This window comes from Cygnus atratus, chromosome 19, assembly GCF_013377495.2.
Source record: "Cygnus atratus isolate AKBS03 ecotype Queensland, Australia chromosome 19, CAtr_DNAZoo_HiC_assembly, whole genome shotgun sequence".
Classification (NCBI taxonomy): Eukaryota; Metazoa; Chordata; class Aves; order Anseriformes; family Anatidae; genus Cygnus; species Cygnus atratus.
The window spans coordinates 4,358,399-4,375,457 of NC_066380.1; positions in this window are offsets into that span (position 1 = coordinate 4,358,399).

A 17,059-nucleotide genomic window follows, 5' to 3' on the forward strand; every position below is an offset into this window, starting at 1 on the left:
GAGCAGGACCAGCACCCATCCTAGGAGCTGAATCGCAGCCAGCCCCGCTGTGGGATCAGCCCCGGGGCAGCACCCATGGGCGCAGCCAGGTGGGAGCGGGCACCCCACACCCGGGAGGTGGCTGCAGGGGCTGAGCTTGCTATCGCCTGGGCAGGATATCCCATGCAGCACAAATGCAGGGAAATATTATAAACATTTACAGCAACGTAGACAAAACAGTCTCTTGTAACCTTTTAGCGCTGCCGAGAGCTTTGCCTGTAAGAGCTCTTGAGCCCCTGCCAAAAATTCTTGCTGTTTTCATAAGAGTAGGTGTTTTCGTCTAAGGTGCAGTCTGAGTGCTGTGACCTTTGTCATGTCTGCTACTGAAATTTCCTGCTTCTCTGTTATTCTCTTCTTTGGTAAGACGATATGAAACCCAAAACTTTTATTGCCCCTTTTAAAGCGTCTTTATAGCTCCCCGTCTACTTCATATACTGTCTTATTCTCGAACACTGGGATATTACTTATGGGATCCGAGCTTGATGCTGCAAAAGGCATTTGGGTTTCACGGAGCCGAAACCGCCCGGGCTTTTTTAGCATCGGCATGAGGAGGGGGGGAGGAGGAAAGAAAGGAAAGAAAAGGAAAAAAAAAAGGAATGAGAGGGGAGGGACTGGGCTTTCTGCCCCAGAGCAGCGACATCTGCTACCAGCACTGAGGCAGAGCGCCTTCCTGCGAGGGAGAAGTGGGCACCAACCTGCAGCAGGGTTTGGGACTGGCCCCTTGAAGCCCCTCTCAGCACCTATGGTTGAAGTGTCCCTGTCCCTGTCCCCTCCAGGTGACACCCGCTGCCCTGAGCTTGCCTGCCACGGGGCCGGGACGAGAGGGGAGTTAGGACCTGCTGCTGCTCGAGGGGAGGCTTCCAGAGATGTCTAGTGGGGCTCAGTGCCAGCTAATCTTCCAAGCAAACCTTATCCAGATCCCTTTGGCTGCATAAAGTGTAAAACTGGCCAGACCGAAACATAAAAGCTTGGTTTCTGCTGCCAGCTGCATGGGGCACTCCAGAAAACGCCTTATCACCATGTGATTTTGCAGGGCGGCTTTCGGCTTTTTCCACGCGCCGCTCACCCTCTCCCTGCCGCTTCTCCGTGCACGTTCCAGTTGTGAGCCACCCCAGCCAGACCTGCCAGGTTAACTGGGTCCTGACTCCATCTTCTAGCCATGTTAATAGCCATCTAGCTTCATAGCCATCGTCGGGCCACGGCGATGCTACTCCTCTTCAGAAAGCAGCATGGCTCCAGCCTGAGCGCACAAAGATTCTGGGTGGCGGTGATGGGCAGCCCCAGGAGAGACATCCACCAGGACCTCCAGAGAAGTCCTGTCCCATCCAGGGGAGGGACAGAGGAATCTGATATACCTGGGAGGTTGGCAGTGGTAATTTTTTGCGCAGGTAGAGCCAGGAGCACTGCGGGCAGCCCAGGAGAGCTCTTGCTCTGGGCTCCCCCATCCAGTTCTGACGTCCAGGAGATGTCTGCGCCCTGTAACAAGGCACAGCTCGGGGGTAAACCAGGTCTGCAGGGGCAAAGGGGAGCCGCCACCATTGTCCTACAGAGCACCAGGGCTCCATGGCCCTGGGACACGGCACAGATGCACTATACAACACCAGGCCCATCCATCAGCCTGGAAAAAAGGGGAGGTGAAGCAATCGCAGCCCCCATCCAGACCCACTCGATACCTCCCAGCCATCCCAGCCCCAGTGTATATTTCCTTGCGGAGTACAAAGCGGGTCTGCTGTGCTGCAGGAGCCTCAGGGTGCACCCAGGAGGAGCAGGGTAGGATTCGCTATGGGTCTGCAGGAATAACCCCTCTCTGCAGCAGCGCACGACGGAGTTAGAGCAGATGTAACACGCAGCTCAGCGAGGGGGTACAGTCCCGGGACACCCCATCTCAAAACTCCGCATCCTGGAAGGGAAGACCCTGGCTGCAAGCCCCTCGCACACCCGCAGGTGTCCGGCCCACCGAGCAGAGCTGGGGATGGACGTGGGCTGTGGGCACAGCCCCAAATCCCAAATCCAAGCCCCTCGGCCCTTGGAGGGGCAGACGGGGAGCAGCAGGGCTCGCCTGGCTCCTGCCACGACACTCTCGCAGCTGCAAGAAGCTCGCTCCAAACCCAGGTCCGGTGCCTCAAGCCTCCCTGCTCCTGCGGCAGAGCGGTCCCAGGGAGCGGCGGTCCAAGGTTTTGGTTTAGGCCAATCTCCCAGAAATTCTGTCATCATGCAGAGCATCACGCACACTCCCGGATCCGCATTACAGAGAGGATGGCCCCAGTCCAGCGCCTCTTAAAGTCAGTGGAAAAACCCTCCCTCGTTACAATGGGAGCTGGCTCGGGCCTTATATGATCTGACAGATACCAAGGAGCAAGAGGAGCTGTTTTAATCTGGGAATATCTTGTGGCCCCAGAGCTTCTCCTGCAGGCTGACAGGGCAGCATGTCTGCGGAGCATGTGCTGCTAAAAAAAGGGCCCAGGCTCGCAACAGCCTTTCAATAAGCGCTTAACTGATCGTCTTTATCTGATCCATGTGCTCCAAACGCGAGGGAACCGGCCGGGTTTCCAACTGTACACATCATCTGATGCTCATAAAAAGTGCTGATGTGTCTGGAAGCCCCAGACCCGAAGCAGCATTATTTTAAATGGGGGAAAAAAGTCAATGCTGCCTTAAAAGCAGCCTCGTGCACAGGCAAGGCAGGTGGCTGCTTTCCCCTGGTTACCTGTGTTTTTCCAGCAAAGCAAATGTTTAGTGATAAAACTCATGATCTCATTATAAAGGAAGGATCTGTTCTGCCTGCGAAAAGGGAAGGTCTAGGGGAAGCTTTACACGCGCCTCTTCTCCCTCTCATTACGTGCCTGTATTTGCATTTTCATTTTCACAGTAGTGGAGCTAATCGGAACTGAGCAGGAGCAAGGGCCCAGGTTATAACCACAGTATCGGGTAGCACCTCCACATCTGGAAGGGATTTTGACACAAGTTCTCCCAGACTGTTACAGACAGTTTAAAAGCAAAATCTGATAAATAGCAAATGTTTAACAAGTCAATAGGAAGCTGCGTTTGCTAGAACATGTGGCTCTAACAGTTCTAGCATCGCCGCACTGCCAAGGCCTTCCCGAGCGCGTGCACACGCGTACATGCGGCACGGAGCGCGAGCTTGTCATGGCTCTGGCCGGACCTGGCCTTCAGAGGGAAGTATTAAAGACAGATGTGTCTTTATACGTCCAGACGTGTCCAACAGCCTGGCTGCTGCCTCCCTGCTTTGGTGGTAAGGGGGTTTCTTCTTCCTGCAGAAAAGCGCTGCTGCGAGCAACCCACCCCAACGCAACAGCGCCTGCGGTGTTGCAACCCTGCCTGGTTTGGGGAGGTTTCATGGCAATAAACAAATGACTACCCAAAATGTGGAACCAAGCATTAAAATAGACAGAATTATGCAAGGAGGGGGGAGCGGAGGGGGAGATGGAAGAATAAGAAGTGACCAGAAAAACCACCAGAAACCCTCCGGGATGCCTGCCTATATTTAAAGATAATGTGTCCAGCCGTCTTGCCAAGTCCCACTCATTTGGAGCCGGGCTCATGTTTTGGATTAATTTTAAGGCAGTTCCTAAAGCATCTCACTCACACAAGGAAGAATTTTTGCCTCCTCGGCCAAGGTGACCTTTTAAAAAATCTCACTCACTATTTTTCAGCCTCTCACTCATTTCAAATTGTCATCACCCGGGAGACCCAGGGCAGCCTGCAGAGGGAATTGTTTCACTGGGGCTCCCCAGGCGCACGGCCCCGAGCCTGCTTGTGCGGAGATGGGGCTGGGTGCTGAGGGCTGGGGGGGCATTTCTCTGCATATTCGGGGTCTTCCCCTCTCCTGTGAGCATCACCCGATCACAGGCTGAGAGCAGAAATCACCCCTTCTGGATACCTGAGCCCCCGCAGGCACCCATTATGGGCTGGTTGAAAGTTTTCCATGGAAATTGTTCTTCCACAGAAAGCTTTTTTTAAACCAAGCCATTGTGTGGACACATGCATGTGCTCTCCAAGGTTGCTTTTTTTTTTTTTTTTTTTTTAGTTGAAATGCCCAACACCTGAATGCAAACACTTCTGCTTTGTCCTGACTGGCATCTTTGTTTGAAGAAAGGAAAAGTAAATCGCAAATATTGCCCCCAAATGTGAGTGCCCCGCTGCACATCGCTCACTGCTCAGCCCTAGGCTCAGCGCTGCCCCAGGAGGAGCCACCTCAAGTCGTGCCCCAGACTCTTTGTGGAGGAGGCGTTCAAGAGCTGTCACCCCTCATGTCCCAGCCTCAGCACCGGAATCATTTTGGAGCAGAAACGTGGGAGCAATTGCTGGTGACCCGCTCCCTGCCTCCAGCACCCGAGCAGCTTGCACGCAGCAGCTCATGCCCCTGTAAGCACCACCCAGCCCACCTTATTACGAGGCATCTGCAGCATCCCAATCGCTCTGGAATCCAAAGCACGTCCACGGCACAACCCCCAGATGCTTCCCATTTAGCTCACACGTTTGCAAGATGCTCAGCCACTGACTCAGCGCCGGGCCCTGGGCGAGGCGGCACTGGCGCTGCGGGATCACCTCAGCAAGGCATCTGGCACTAAAAGGGGATTCCTGCCAAAGCGAAGCATCCCTCCATACCTTGCACCTCTCTCAGCACACCCAAAGTGCTACCAGTGAGTGAACAGGATGGGACCTCAAAGATGAGTTCTTGTGCCGAACAGCCCAGGTGCCACGCTTTAGTCCGAGCAATTGGACAAACAGAGGGGAAAAGCACCATCTGAGGGGGGCTGGATGGGGCTGGAGGCATCAGACAGAGCTGGCAGCAAGGCAGAAGGCTAGGGAGCCTCAGCTCTGGAGGCACAGCAGAGAGAATCCCGGGGGTGAGGGTGGTACAGCTGAAGCACGGCCAGCCAGAGCTGCGGGCGGCTGTGCCTCTGCTCGAGCCTTTGGGACCATACCAGGTAGGGCCGGAGGCTGTTTCTTTCCCTCACGCCTCAAGCCTTAAAGATCCAGTGGAAACACCAAGCGAGAGCAATGATCAGAAATTGGCCCTTTGGCTGGAAAAAAAAAAAAAAAAAAGAAAATACATCACAAGGTCTCCCTGCTGCAGAGGTGCAGAGGTGCCAGAGGCAGCACAAGGAAATCCGCCCTGCAGCAGCGCTGGCACGTTCGCATCCCGCCCCGGTGGAACCAAGGCACGCAGAGGCTGCCACGAAAATGAGACAGACATTTGGGGTTTCAGTTAAGCAAATTTCCTCCAACCAGTGAGAAAAGTTCAGCTTAGGTTTGGCTGGATTTGGATGATGAAGTTTCTGGGCAGCTCCGTGGTTTTATTTAAACCAGTCCAACCAGCCATCGCACAACTTCATCCCACCAGGGAAATGCAGGAGCTGAAGGTGCCTCCTGTGCGAGAGATGAAGCTCTCTACCTAGGCAGGTCTGGGATAGTGCTCAGAGTTTTGCTCCATCTCTGTCCAGGCTAAAGGAAAGACCACACACAAAATGGTTTCAGGATGCCAGCAGCTGTGCACAAAGCATTTGGTTTACATTAATTATGTCTGGACCAAAAGAAAAAAAAAAAAAAGAGAGAGAAGGAGAGAAAGGCGAGAAGGCAGGAGGGATGGAGGGAGGCTTTTGCATCATCCTGATAAGATCTGCTCAGATCCCAAATGCAGATTACGGCGCATGCCTTGTGTCTTAACACCTCCTGCCCTGAGCAGCTCCTGGTGTCCCGAGCGGCGCGCCCCAGCCCCGCACGGCTCCTGTAAACGCCTTCGCGAGACACAGGCACAGGCACATCCCGAAACGTGTCGAAGGCTCCAGCGGGATCTTTCCTCCAAGCTTTACTCCCTGCTTTGTCACAAGAAAGGCTGGGAAAGGTAACACAAGTGCTGCTGCTGGCAGGGGACAGATGCTGGTGCTTTGTGGCAATGGAAGCAGCAAACAAGAAGGGAGGGTAAATGAACCATGGAGGAGGTAAATTCATTAAAATATTGTAATGAATCCATGGTAGTGGATTCATTAAAAACGTAAAAATCGCCTTTGTCCCCCACTGGTGCAGAAACCCCAGCGGTGGGTGAGGAAAGCCCTTCGTGGTCTCCCCTCTGGGCAGCACCAGGAGCAGCAGGGACTACTCTGAGCCCCAGCGGGGTCGAGGATGTCACCCTGCAAGGGTGGGACATGCAACATGGGCACCGACCTGCAGCACCCAGCCTCTCCCCAAGGGAAAGAAGAGTCTGGAGAGGTGCAGGCTCAGCCTGCCTGGCCTTGAGCAAGAAGAGCGACCAGAACAGATCCCTGCAAACCAACACCACCGTGGTGGGTCCGCGATGCCACCCATCGTGGTGGGGGAAGCACAGCTCCCACCTTGGTCTGCACCAGCATCACCCCACCAGCCCAGCTCTGGGCTCTCTGGCAAGCACAGAGCTGGGACACCCAGGCCCAAGCCCCCATTCGCAGGGATAGGGCTGAACGGCCACAAGAAGCTGCCCACAGCCCCCAGCAGCTGCACCCTGTGCACTTCCATCCCACGAAGCCTTCCCCAGGCTCAGCACGCTCCCAGGAGCTGCACAAATCCCAAACACGTCCCCATCTCCCACGGACCAAAGGCACGCAGCAGCCTGGGCAGGGAATGACGGAGCCCAGCTGTAGGGAGCTACCCCAGGACAGTGTCCGAAGGGCCCTGCTCTGCAAATGGCCACATCAGGGGCAGGTGGGGGCATGGCCGAAGCCCCCTCCCCGTACCTCGCCACCCCCAGCGCCTCGCGATGAACTCCTGCGGCGCAGCGGCCCCGTCTCCACTCAGTGGCTCGGGGGGCCCAGCCTGCGCACGCCAGAAGCTGGACTGACCCATGTCCGAGGTGATTAATTTATCAGGCTTTTGGCACCCACCGCTCCCCGCCAGAAAAACAATATCCCAAATTCCAGGCCCTCCCGCCCAGCAGATGTGTCTGCGGCGAGGGCGACCGTTCCAGCCCGTCTCGCAGAAGCCGCTGCCTGTCGCTGCAGGTCCGGCCTCGTGTCCCTCAGAGCCCTGCGTGCCACCAGGCCATCAACAAGGCCCGGGCTGGACGGGGAGCCACCAGGGCCCCGGGTATCACTGTGCCCCCGGGGAGGAGCAGCACCGTCCTGTCCCGGCACCCACTGCCCCACTGAGCTCCCGGCCCCAGCAGCCTGTTTGTGTCTGAACCCAGCAGGCAGTGATTAAGGCCTCATTAAATTTGTATGAATCTGTATAATCAGGGAAATGTGCCAGGCCTTGAAGGGGCACGTCACCCAAGTCATTCTGGTTGGCAGCGGGGGGCAGTGGCAGGGCTCACGCACAGCGGCGCAGCAAATTTGGGCTCAGCTCAGAGGCAGCCCCGAGCCCCGCAGCTCGCTCTCCCCTCCTCTCAAGGAGGTTTAAGGCGAGACACAAAGAGCCCGGTGATATCATTCAGAGGCCGCGAGGCGCTCGGACATCAGACAGCCAAGAAACAGGGGAGCTTTTTCTGCCTCCCACCAGTTTGGGAAGAGGAGGGATGCGAGCCCATGGGAGAGGCACCAGCAGCCCCCCGCACCCCCTGTCCAGCATGGGGACACCTCCTGCCCAGCCACGGCCTGAGTTCGCCCTGACGTCAAGGGCAAGGGGGGAGGACAGGCAAACAGCCTCCTCTTTATCCGAAAAGGTCACCCGCGCCTTGGAAGAGGCTGGAGCTGGATCCCCGCGGTCTGGCGGAGGCCAGCGTCTCCTCGAAGGAGAGGTTTCACAATTCATCTCATTTGTTCGCTGTGGCATTTTCATCACAGTAGTTCGACTTATGCAATTACATAAAAAACATCTAATGAAATCTCGGTGACACAAAACATGAACGTTTATATTGGCCTCCCCGTGCCGCGGAGTTGATCTTGGCCGGGGCATCCAGACAGACATTCTGCATTCTTCAGAGATTAAGCACTGAAATGCTCCGGAGAAACCCAGCTGCCTTCTCCCCCTGCAACCGCGGCGCTAATTCCAAACACATGGTAGCTGTCCGGGGAAAGGAGAACACATACATTACACACACAGAAATATCGCTGTGTCTGCGCGGGGCGCACGCGGCCACGCACACCCGCGCCGCGTCCCCGTCGCCTGCACGCGGGAGATGCTCGGGGGTCCGGCCCCGACAGCTCAGCAGGTAAAATAGGTGTAAATAGGTGTTGCAGCAAAAGTAAGGGACTAGGAGGGATGGGTAAGGGTGGCACGGTGCTGGGGATCCGGACCTGGAGTCGTGGCTGGAGCCCCCCGGCCGTGATGCTATCGCTGCCAGCGGCCGTGTGGCACCTCTCCGTCACTCCTGGTTTTTCAGCCCACGAGATGTCAGGCCCCAGTCAAAATAAACATGCCTGGGAGGCTCTGGGCAATGAAAACCCAGTCCTGGTTTGGTTCCCATCTCCCCCCTTTTAAAAATTCTTCTGTCTCCCATTAAAAATCAAGCTGATCTTTAACAAAAAGGAAAAAAAAAAAGAAAGAGAAAAAAAAAAAAAAAGAAAAAAAAAGAAGGAGAGAAAGAGGAGCGGAGGGAAGGGACTTTGGTTTTCCAAGCACCAAAGCCCACAGCTCTCGTGTGGAGCATTGTAGGTGGGGAAGGGCTGGATGTTGGAGTTGCCATCCCCCCCATGACTGCCCCCACACCCGGGTGCCACGGACCAACACTGCTCAGGCATTGCAGCATCGTCCCCGCTCCTGCTGCAGCTGTTCCTGTGTTTTCAGACCCAGGGCAGTGGCTCCTGCAATCCTGCACCCTAGCGCCAAGCAGCACCCTCTGCCTGCCACATTTTATCAAAGAAAAGCCCCCACGGAGAAGCACACTGCGCGGAAAGGCATCTGTCCTGCCCCCAAACACATCGCATCCACCCCCAGCAGCTGCCATCCCGCTGGGTGACACCGAGGTGGTGCCACCGCCAGCAAACCCAGCCCGAGGCTGAGTTCCTTGTGGGCAGCACAGGGCGAAGAGGGGCGAATCCTGCCCAAAGCTAGCTGAGATTTCTCAAAACGGGTCGGGCTGGGGAGAGGGACCTCCGCTGGTTAACAGGGCTGGATGTGGCCACCGGGTTCCCACACCACATCACCAGCTGCGGCCGGAGCTCTTGAAAAACCCCAAAACCTCCTCGTTTGCACAGATGGGGTGTCCGAAGCATGAAAGCCACCGGGGGAACCGCTGACACCAGGGACACCGCACGGTCCCCTTGGGCAAGTGCCGGGAGCATGGCCGCAGCCCCGGCCTCCCGCTGGTGCCCCCGTTTTAAGGGCGGAACATTTCTGACATCCCACGAGCCATCAGCAAAACAAGATGTCAGGGCTGCAGCCGCTGCTGGCCGGGGCCCTGCTGGGTGCTGGGAGGGATCCAAGAGCAAGGGGGGGGCATTAAAAACCAGCAGCCCCCAACCCTCACCTCGCAGCTGGAGTCGGGCATTTTGGGGGTCTCCAGCCCTGCCAGGGCACGGGAGGAGGAGGAACGACGGGATGGGGGGGAGAAAGAGAAGGAGAGGGAGGAAAAATAGCCCCTTATTCCACTTTCATCAAGGAAGCATCCAGCCGTCCAAAAAATTTAATGTCATATTTTAGCAAGAAAAACAGCTGTTGTGGTACTTTAAGGCCCAGCATATTTTGGCCAGGGCTGCATGTTGTGGATATTGGCTGAGTCAAGGTTAGCTGTTAAAAGGCAGAAATTCTAGACCCATACAAAGAAACATAGCGTTCCTTTATATCCAGATAATATTTACTCCCAGGCCGGCTTTGTTTTGTTTTGTCCTCCCCCCTGGAGCGGGGCCAGGCGTCGGGGCAGGGGAAGGCACAGGGAGCATGGCAGGGGGACAAAAGCACCGGGGAAAGGGGGGAAGCCCCCGCCTGCCACCCAGAGCTCGGGCTTTGCCCCTCGGTTTTAGGCACTGCCTGGCTTAGAGAGGTTATAGTTGGGTATGGTGGGTCCATCCTGGACCCAGCTGGGTATATAGGGTCCATCCCAGCACTGGGGGTTCGGTGGCACAGAGGGGGGGACCACCAGACGCCCACGGCTTCATGTGAGCGAAACAGCCCCTTCTTTGAGGAGGGTGCACGGGGAGAAGCATCCGCATCACATGGAAATGAAACTCCCCAAAATGGATATTGTGAGATTGAAAAAACCTTACATGGTTTTCGGCTGCTAAAAGCATTTCTACGAGGAACCCGGATCCTCAGAGGTGCGGTTGGTTGCCTTTTTGTTTTTAGCCCACTTCCCCTCTCCCAAAGAAAAATAATTCAAAGGAAAGCATCAATATAACGCTTTCATCAGCCACCGCGGCGGGGCTTGGCTCATCCTCCAGCAGACGGCCCCGCAGGGCAGGGCCAGCCCTCCCAAAAGTCCCATTTCCCATCAGAGCCGAGCCTTGCTTGATGGCCTTGCCATCAGTGCCGGGGATGTGGGTGCGTGGGGCACAACCCCCGTCCTGGGCACAAGTGACCCCCATAACCACCCAAGCGACCCCCGCAGCCACCCGAGCGCGATGCCACACAGGCTGTAAGTGACTCAGCTTCCCATCGATCCGGCTTTAAGGAATAAAGCAGAGCCCTCACCCCAAAACAATTCCTCTGTGCCTGCCAAGGTCTGTGGGAGCAATCGGCGCTGCGCCCCCACTAGCGGCGTCCCCCCGCCACGGGACCACCGCCCGCGGCACAGCCGGGCACCCCGGGGTTTTCCTCCCGCCTCCGCCCCAAACGCGAGCCACCAAACCCGATCCCGCATACTTCGCTAACCTCAGACGCTTGGATAGCAGAGGCTGCGGGTGAAAAGAAAAAAAAAAATAAAAGAGGAGAAAAAAAAAGTCCAAGGTGGAACCGCAATGTTTATAAAATGGGTCACTGAATTATACATAAAAATATTTTCCTTGTGGATGCAATTACTTCCTGGACTTGTTATTCCACAGATGCTTAAGTTCGCCTCAAGCCACTCCAATAAATGCTTTACAGTCTGCTAGATCAACAGTAGCAATGCTGGAGTGAATTGAATAGCACTGTTTCAAATTTGTCAGAAAACCACACAGTGTTTTCATGCGCACGTTTTAGAAACCCAAACAAAATGATTCCCAACCATCGTGCTCCCTTTCCTTACGCTTTTAATGCGTTTCACATGAGCTCCTGCGGGGCGGGCAGGGCACCGAGGGCTCCCCAAAACGCACGGCCCCGGCAGCAGGGCTGCACCTCCCGTCCTTCTCCCGTACGGGCCCTGTTCCCTCTCTCGCCCAAATTTCCCTGTCTCAACTTGCGAGGCCTGGCTTGCGTGACATGCGTTTGGGGCGTGTAGGTGGCTTAGGAGGCTTTCCCAGAGGAAATGAATTTCGGGAGCCCCCGAGCCACCCCTAACCGCTGCACGTCACCTCCCCAAGCCTCAGAGGTGAAGATGTTTCAGTGCACACGGGGCTTGGCCCAAAGGCCCTGAGTAAAATCCTGATGCATCTCGGTCATCAAAAACTCAGAGCTACTTTTGTTGAAATTCATTTGTGCTGCTTCCAATGACCCTGAATAATAAAGCATCCACAGGGCACTGGAGGGCACGCCAGGATTACGGGGCAGAGTGCTGTTATGCCAATAAAATAAGTGAATATATGCCCAGGAATATTCTAGATGCACTCAAGGCCGAGCAGGTGGCTGTAACAAGATTATCCTGGTAACAGACGGCCAGCAGAGCAGAAACGTGTCTTCAGATTTCTGAAATCTGGAGTGAAAGCATCGACAAGATTTTCTGACTGAAGGATAAATGGGTTAAAAGGTTCCTGCAAAAACAGGCTTATAAAAAGCTCTTTATTCCCCTGCTTCGAGGACACAGACGTCTCCCATCCCCTGTATATAGGAATCCCTTCGACTGCCATGGTGCACAGTCTCCAGACCCCCAGGATGGGCTGCTGGCAGCCAGACGAGGGACAGAAATTCCCCGTGCCACATCAGCCCATAGGAAAATCCCCAAAGTCCCAAATCCAGAAGAGTAAAAAAAAAAAAAAAAAAAAAAAAGTAGGAAATAAGGAAGCCTCGGGGCCAGGGTGCCTGCCTGGCAAATCGTTTATGTGCAATCCCCACCCCGCCACAGGTGGAAAGCACTCTGGCAGTGCAGGGAGCTGCTTTTCCTCGGCCCCACCTTGGGGACGGCGCCCCGGGGGCCAAGTCGCGCGCGGGGCCGCACGCTGCCCGCCTCGGAGGTTAACCCAAGGGCCCCGCAGGGAGCGCGCTGGCATTTTTATTTGGGATTAGGTCCCAGCACATCTTAATTTTCAATTCAACCGCTGCTGAAAAAGAAATGTAAAATAAAAACAAGCGCCAGCCGCCGGGGCCTGCCCACGGCCCCGAATTAGCTGCAGAAAAAAAAAAAAAAAAAAAATTAACATTCCTGCGCTGGCCCCCGGCCAAGAGACGGAGCACTTCAGGAGACGGCTGCGCAGCCACGGGCTCGGCGCTGCTGGTGCCTGCAAAGCCCCCGTGCAAACGGCGGTGGCCTCGGGTGCAGGATGGCCCTGGGCACCCTGCCTGTGGGCTCAGCCCCCCACTGCTTTGAGTGCCACAAAGAGTTTTTTCATCCTAAGGTGACTGGGGTGGGAAATGCCATGCGAGAGGTGATGTGTCCCACGTGGGGTTTCTCCCTGGGTGGATGCCATCGGGCTTCAGGAACCCAAATCGGCGGTGCCTGGGTCGGACGGGTCTGATCCTGCCCACAGAGTGATCTGGGTGCGATGGGCAGGGCAACAGAGCACCAAGGACGCCCGTGCGGGGAGCCGAGCATCCAGCACCCCTTGGAGCATCCCCAACACCCCGCACCAGCCCTCACCTCATCAACCCAATGCCAGCAGCCCCCCAAAAACCCACCACAGACCCCAGCACCCCTTCGTCAGCCACCCCTGGATACCGACACAGCTCAAGGCCGCTGGCTCGCGCCCTGGCACCTATGGTCCCTCCGCCCCAGCCCTCCTGATTTCGCCATTTGCCGCGCGCTGGAGGCGATGTGCCGTGCTCGCGAGGGCTGCCATCTGCTCCTCGTTAGGAGGGGCAGACAGCCCAGCGCAGGAGTCTGAGCGCTAATCTCCTTTCCAGTTGGTATCCGTCAGCAGATGTACAACAAGTGGTCGGATATTTCAGAGGGCATGTGTGCGACGGAGGAGGCTTTAGCTTTTTTCCACCCGCGGGGCCGAGGCTTCGCCAGGCGCACGCGGAGCCCGGCAGCAGGTCCTGGCGCAGCGTCGAGGCTGCCAGCTCCGCTCCGCCGCCGCGCTGGTTTGTTTTACCAAGGTCTTTCTTGGAAGAAGCGGTGATGAAGTTAACAGCCTGTGAGCCGTAATTGGCTCGTATTAAATCAAGGAAACGATATGTTTTGTTTTGCCCTTTTTTTAAACAAAAAGAAGGAAAAAAAAAAAAAAAGTCATATTAAACGGGAAAAAAATGCGCGTGGCCAAGGAAGGAGCAGGCGGCAGCTCTCAGGAATTTAGCGGGAGATTTGTGTCCCTAGGAATAAAGAAATCCAGCCCTTGCCGTCAAAAAAAAAAGCAGCCTCGTTTCAAAATACTCAGCACAGATGCCCATGGGCAAGGGAAGGGGTCTCCAAAAACCCCAGACAGTGGCCCCACAACAGGCACCGCTTCAGAGCCTGACAGAGTGGCTCAGGGAGTTAAGCTATATTAAGTTATATATATATTTAAACAAAATTCTTCTTAAATGTTGTTTTATTTGTATATTTATCTTATTTATTACCTCTTTACCAACACAAGGTATCAAAAAATTTTACCTGTATATCCGGAGCCATGTTAAGGCTCTTATATTCAGAAAATAAAATTTCTTGTGCTTGTTCTTTCTTACCTTTATTTTTAGCCCCTGTGAACACGAGCCGAGCTGAATGAAGGCAGAACATCCTCCCAAGGCTGCAGATAAACTAAGCCATCAGGTCTGGGGAGGAGAAAGGCCCAGCCCCTACAGCCTGCCCTGAGACACCCCTGCAGCCCAGCAAGGCCCTGCTTTGTCCCCGAGCACGCTGCTGTAGGGCGCAGCCCTGCGCTCACCGAGGTTCCTGCAACACCAAGTGGGAGCTGCGTCCATCCGAAAGCACAGCATCTGCCTGAAGAGATGCATCCAGGACACTGCACGTGTGCTCAGCACCACTGCAAACCACAGGCCCCGGGTAGGTTTGTGGCACCAGGACCGCATGCCCTGCCCACACCGCGCACCAGGACCACCACCACGCACACGTCTCCTTCTGCCAGCACTGCCGAGGGCAGAGGCACAGGAGAAGGTGACATTTTGTAGCCATAACACAGCATCCTTGGGGATGCTCAGCCACTGCTTTCATGCTGCTGCTTCACAGATGTGCCTGCACGAAGCTCAACCACGAGCTTTGCCCAAGCAAGGCCAGACACCGATCTGTGCGGTGCAGGGACCGCGGGGATGCAGCGGGGGCACTGCCGGGTGCTTCTCTCCCTCCAGTCCCTGCTGTCCCGGAGCCACCACGGCCCCAGGGAAGCTCAGTCTGGGACATGTGGCACCTCAGCACTGCTCACCCTCCATCCCAGGCCAGCAGCCACCCAAAAAGCTGCAGCAGGAGATGCAAAGAGTGACCACGGCATGGGGAAGGCTACAAACTGCGATCCAGCCCGCGTCCCCTTTCGCTCCACAATTCTCCAGGCTCACCTCCACCTGTTCAGGGGCACTGGAAGTTGTGCTGGGACTCAAGGCTTCCTGCGCCCTGAAGAAAAGCCTGGCAAGCAGGGAAAAACATCCTTGCTTTTGGTAAGAATTTGGACAAAAGGTAGATCCCACGGGCAGCTGAAGATCACCCACATCTTCCAGCACAGCCCTGCTTTAACCAGGATGAAAATGGGACACCAAAACCCCTTGTTAAAGAAAAAAAAAGGGGGGGGGGGATGGAGGTGCTAGCAAGTTTTTCCTTTGTGTATCAACCAGGAAAACCCCCAAACTCAACACTTTTGGAACTTAGCATGCAAACAAACAAGAACATTCAATAGGAAACTCTAATTTTTTTTGGAAATGTCATTTCCAAATCGCACATGAGAAATCACGCTTCGACTCAGCCCTGCTGACAGGCAAATATTTATCCCCACAAAATTTCCACATAAACCCGTCCCTGTTGTCAGTAGGTCTGGGCGCCGGCAGCAGAACAGCCACGGGATGGGAGGAGGCGGCGCAGGGACACGCAGCCCTGCCCGGCGGGGTCACGGCAGAGCCCTGCGAACGCCGTCCGCCTCCTCGAGCCCCGCTCTGAGGCAAGATTCAAGGCTTTTTCGACACATTCGTAGCGAGTATCTAACGTTTTTCGAAACTCCTGGTACCATTTTTTCCAAGACATTAAACTCAGGGCCCTGCTCCTGAGCCCCGCAGCACTCCATCATCCAGCCCCGCAGCTCTCGGCCGCAGCAGCGCGGATCCCTCCCAGCAAACATTTCTCAGTCTACCAGGCGGAGTCGTTCCTTTGCTCTGTGTTTGGATACTTACAAAGCCATTACCATCGCTCGCATGCACATCCATCATCAAGGCTTCGAACTCCAGAAAAGTCCCAAAAAAACGATTTTCCACTCACCATGCAGCCTGCCAGGCTCTGTTCTTCTACTCTGCCTCCCTTCATCCATCGAAATACATTTCAGCAAGTTCCGAGGCCAAAAAAATAAACAGATGGCAGCCTGAAGAGGTGGTGATTTTTTTTCGGGGGGGGGGGGGCGGGGAGCATGGTGAGGGATGCAGCAGAGAAGAGCTGGCTTCCTTCTGGCTGTTTGGAAAAGCCAGGCTGGGGCTGCAGGCACCAGTGCCCCTTCGGAGCACGACGCACAGACCCCATTCTGCAAAGCCCTCGAGCCTCGGCGGGCTGGGGGGGGAGCAGAGAGCCGGAGCTCTGCACTGACCCCCACCTCTGCAAGCCTCCCCCCCCCGTCCTCAGAACTGCCCTAGAGCGCATGCGTGCTGTTTGCCCACGTTTTGCAAGGACCCTGCTCACCAGAAGAGCCCCGCATCGCACCGATGGCTCCTGGTGGGGACCACGGGCTCCCCAAAAGCACCCACAGAGCAGCTGCAGGTGTGAGATGCCAAATTCGCTGCGGCCACACGAGGTGAGGGGGATGCAGACCATCAACCATGCCCCAGCACAGGGCACAGCACCCCTGGGGCAGGCACCAAGCGTCCGTGCGTCTCGCTGCAGCCGTCAGCAGGTCAGACGCACGGGGAGGATTTATGAAGGGATGCGGCCAGATGAGCAATGGAGACAAACGGCCTTGAGGAGTGAACGATTTCTCCCTTACAACGGGGACAGAAATTAATTTATGAATTGGCTTAGTCGGGTTGCCAAGCGGCTTTGATGCACTTTGTTTTTTTTGCATGTGCTGGTGAGCGATTGCACAGCTGTCAGAGGGGGAGGAAGGTCCCGCAGAGCCAGAGCGATGCTCCATGCCGGCCGAGGCAGCCAGCAGCTCACAGCAGGACCAGACTGCCTGTCCACCAGGCTGCTGCCTGCACAACACGGGTGTCTTGTCCCCCCCGTGTCACCCACGGGGGCCCAGAGCCATGTCCCACACCACAGGAGCAGGCAGGAGCCCCATCCCGTGCCCATGACCCAGCGCAGATGCAGAGCTTCTTCTTTCACCCCTTGTATATTTTGGTAGGACCTACAGAAAGTCAGGAAGAGCTGCTGGGAGGCATGGAGCAGAGGCAGGGTGGTGGGGACGTAGGATGGGACCTGCCCAGAGGCTCAGCCCCAGCTCGCCGAGCACAGACCCGCAGACACGGCTCCCCCGCGCTCCCAGCGTTACAGGTGCTTGGAGGGTTTTCAAGACACGCAGCAATTTCCTGCCCGAAGCAGTTGACAAATCTGTGCAGAAACTGGATAAGGCTTCGTGTTTCAGAGATCCGACAGCTCAGGGCTCCTCTCCAACGCACTGCTTTGCCCCAAATAGGAGAGGAAGAGCTTGGCTTAAGCATTCCTCTCTTTCCTATGTCCAAGTGGCTTCGGGTTTAGGACAAATGCTGCATCCTCCCATGAGGTCTGCAGCAAGAT